Source organism: Crocuta crocuta, unplaced genomic scaffold (assembly GCF_008692635.1).
Source record: "Crocuta crocuta isolate KB4526 unplaced genomic scaffold, BGI_CrCroc_1.0 scaffold396, whole genome shotgun sequence".
NCBI lineage: Eukaryota > Metazoa > Chordata > Mammalia > Carnivora > Hyaenidae > Crocuta > Crocuta crocuta.
Window position 1 is genome coordinate 1,409,440 of NW_027533259.1, and position 4,245 is coordinate 1,413,684.

General features: G+C 40.6%; 1 pseudogene; it reads right to left on the bottom strand.

Moving 5' to 3' along the window:
* Window positions 1–1,081: 1,081 nt before the first annotated feature.
* LOC144217421 (mitochondrial import inner membrane translocase subunit TIM14 pseudogene) lies at window positions 1,082–3,740 on the bottom strand (annotated as a pseudogene).
* Between the last annotated feature and the right edge of the window lie 505 nt (window positions 3,741–4,245).

Here is a 4,245-nt window from a genome sequence, read left to right on the forward strand (position 1 = left end):
TCACAGACTCTGAAACAGGCTCCAGGCTCAGAGCTGGCAGTCAGCACAGAGCCCGATGCGGGGCTCGAACCCACGAACCGTGAGATCATGACCTAAGCGAAAGTTGGACGCTTAACCGACTAAGCCACCCAGGTGCCCCTGTCTTGTCCTTTATTTTAAAGGGACTACTTTTAATATGCCACAATTCTAAGTAAAAGTATATTGTGTGATAGAGATTGTTTCCTAGGAAAATTGTCCTTATTCCTAGTTTTGTAAAAAAATTATTGATACTGTAGATGACTTTAAGTTTTATCAGATGACTTTTTTTTTTATATTTAACAGGGAATCATATGGTTTTTATCTTTTAGCCTCTTTATGTGGTGACATCATACTCCTTTCAGAATGATGTTTTATATTAGGATACAGGTTGGCCTGTAGTTTTCTTTTTCTTTCCTTCCTTTTTTAAAAACCCTTTTTAAAAGTTATTTATTTTGAGAGACAGAGAGAGAGAAAAAACACACCCATGAGTGGGGGAGGGACAGAAAGAGAGAGAGAGAGAGAGAGAATCCAGAGCCTAATGTGGGGCTCAATCTCATGATGGTGAGATCATGACCTGAGCTGAAAACAAGAATTGAACACTTAACTGACTGAGCCACCCAGGTGCCCCAACCTTAGAATTTTAATATTTTGTGGGTGAACTGAAGCTTTCATTATCATGTGGGGATTGTTTTGATTGCTGAAAATATTTTTTATTGTTTATATTTGGTCGGCTATAAATACACCTTTCTTTTGGCTAATATTTGCCTAGGATATATTTTTCTATTCTTTTATTTTCAATTTTTCTGGGTCCTCCTGCTTTATATATCTCTTAATAAGTAGCATACTGATGGGTTTTTAAAAATCTGATCTCACAATCCCTTTGACAAATATAATGATTTTATTTATTTTGTTGTCTAATTTGGTTTTATTCCTTCTGTCTTACGTTGGACTTTTTATTTGTTCTCCTTTTCTCTCTCTCTTTTAGCTTTGAGGCATTTTATTATGAAAAGCTGGCACTTGTATACATAACTAACAAAAACTTTAAATTCATCACACATTTACTTCAGTTTTTAGCTTGACTTTCTAGTAAATCTTTAGCTTTATTGATCTTGGCTGCTATATAAGGAGATCCTCCCTTGTGTGGGTTATTTAAAAGCATAATTTGTTGAGGAGTGTCTCTTGTTTTTCCTTTATGGGCATTAGGGCTTATGCCTTATGCATTAATACAATGCTGCCTCTCATTTTGTCATTAGGGGTTCAAAGCCCAAATGCCTATAACAGCCACCACTGAAGGCAGACTTTGCTGGACTTTGTTTTCCTTGAGGCTCCATATGTTTCACAGATTGCAAAACATAATGGGCTGTGTATCGTGCAGCAGCAGTGGTCAGTCTGTTCTCACTGTATTGGCCAGGGCTTTGGCTTGGCTCCCCAGCCTCCGTTGAGAGTGTGTTTCATCCATTCCAAAGACACCATCCACCAAGTCCATGCCTCTACCAGACAATGACATGGCTACTGCCCCCTGTTTTCTTTTTTAAATGCTTATTTATTTATTTGGGAGAGAGAGACAGAGAGTGAGAGAGTGAGAGTGAGTGAGCACACGAGTGACCGGGGAGGGGCAGAGAAAGAGAAGGAGAAAGAGTATCCCAAGCAGGCTTCATGCTGTCAGTGCAGAGCCTGACACCGGGCTTGATCCCACAACCTTGGGATCATGACTTGAGCCAAAATCAAGAGTCCGGTGCTCAACTGACTGAGCCACCCAGACACTTCACCCCCTTTGTTTTCTTATTCCACTTCCCCTCATTCTTTTGAAACTATATGTTCTATTGTTCACTTTAAAATTTGTCATTTATGTTGAACTTTAAAAATTTTATTATTATATTTTTATTTTTTGAGAGAGAGAGTGTGTGTGAGTAGGGGAGGGGGCAGAGGGGCAAAGGGAGAGATAGAGAGAATCTTTTTTTTTTAATGCTTTTATTTATTTCTGAGAGACAGAGAGAGTGAGCAAGGGAGGGTCAGAGAGAGAGGGAGACACAGACTCTGAAGCGGGCTCTAGGCTCTGAGCTGTCAGCACACAGGCCAACGCGGGGCTCAAACCCATGAACCGTGAGATCATGACCTGAGCCGAAATCGGACGCTTAACCGACTGAGCCACCCAGGCGCCCTGAGATAGAGAGAATCTTAAGCAAGATTCACCAAGGAGCCTGACATGGGGCTTGATCCACAACCTTGGGATCGTGACCTGAGCTGGTAAGAGTTGGAATTCTCAACTAACTGAGCTATCCAGGAGCCCCTATACTGAACTTTTTTTAAAAAAAAAATGTGTGTTTATTTGTGTGTGTGTGTGTGTGTGTGTGTGAGAGAGAGAGAGAGAGAGAGAGAGAGAGAGAGAGAGAGAGACACACACACAGAATCCGAAATAGGCTCCAGGCTCTGAGCTGTCAGCACAGAGCCCAATGCGGGGCTCGAACTCATGAACCATAAGATCATGACCTGAGCCAAAATCAAGAGTCAGACACTCAACCAACTGAGCCACCCAGATGCCAAATTTCAATGATTACATTTTTCAATTCTAAGACATTTTTTTTGGTTTGTTTTTCTTCAAGTCTACCTGGTTATAGCTACTGGCTTCTTCATATTGTTCATGTTTTAGATGCCATCTTTATTTCTTTTACATATAAAATAAGATTATTTTATATTCCATATCTAATAATTGGAATATCTAAAATCTGTGGGGCAATAAATCTATTCTTAATGATTTCTGATTCTCTCTCATTATTTATTTGCATGTTTAGTAATTAAAAATTGTGAATGCATAGTTTGTTGAGATTAATTGGTGAAATCTATGTTAATAAAGATACTTTCCTTCAGAAAAGATGTATATTTGAATCTGCCAGCTATCAGGGCTCTGGTAAACTCTTGATTTCTTGGTTTGATGTTTCTTTGACCATACGAAGAGTGTAAGATTGAATTCCAGACTTGGGGGTGGGGGCATATCCATGGGTTAAAATTTTCAGGGGTAACGATGCCTCCTCCCTACTCCCTCCTCCCCCACTTCCCCTACCAACTTCATCTAGAGCTAATGTGGAAACAGAATTCTTGGCAAGGCTTCTTTTGTTTGCTAGCATGAACATTTTTCCTGGGCCGCCCTTGTTGAAGGTTGAAGGTTGTGGCCGTTTTCAAGTGTCCTGCTTTAGGGTGGGACTCTCAAACTTAGCTCATCCACTTGCTGGGACCCAAGGCTCAGCCTCCTACTCCCTCTTCAGGCACTCCCCGGTTTCTGCATTTGCTTACACTTCATGCACTGTTTTCAGTTTACTCTTCTTTTTTAATGCCTTTGGGATTTGTCTTACTTTCTTGCAAGCTAAGCTGTGTATTAAAAATAAGCTTATTGTAATTTAAGCAAGACCTGGAAGTATTATGTAAGGAAGGCTTTTAGAGTATCTAGTTTATGCTGCTAGAGGCAGAAGCCAAGAGTAATCCTTAAAATTAGAAAATAGCTTGCATCAGCCTCCCTGAAGACCCTCAAATGTCTTCTTCTCACATTTAAAAACAGTATCAACCATCCTGGCCCACCTCATCCTTGGCTGAGCTCTCGTCACTGGCTTCTGCCACTATGTTCCTCTTCAAGCACAGTGACCTTATTCCTACCCTAGAGCCTTTACGCTTGTGGCTCCCCATGTGTGGCATGTGATCTTCCCCCTTCCTTCACAGGGCTGGCTCATTCTTATTCAGATCTCACTTTAAATGCCTCCTTTTTGACCCCAAATAGCCAAAGTAATATAGAAGAAGAAAACCAAAATGGGAGGCATCACAATCCCAAACTGTAGCCTCTACTACAAAGCATCAAGACAGTAAGGTACTGGCACAAAAACAGACACACAGACCAATGGAATAGAAAAGAGAACCCAGAATTAGACCCACAAATGTATGGTCAACTAATCTTTGACAAAGCAGGACAGAGTATCCAATGGAGAAAAGACAGTCTCTTTAACAAATGGTGCTGGGAGAGTTGGACAGCAATGTGCAAAAGAATGAAACTAGACCACTTTCTTACACCATACACAAAAATAATCTTAAAATGGATGAAAGGCCTAAATGTGAGACTGGAAACCATCAAAACCCTAGAGGAGAAAGCAGGCAACGATCTCTTTGACCTCAATCACAGCAATTTCTTACTCAACACATCTCCAAAGGCAAGGGAATCAAGAACAAAAATGAACTATTGGG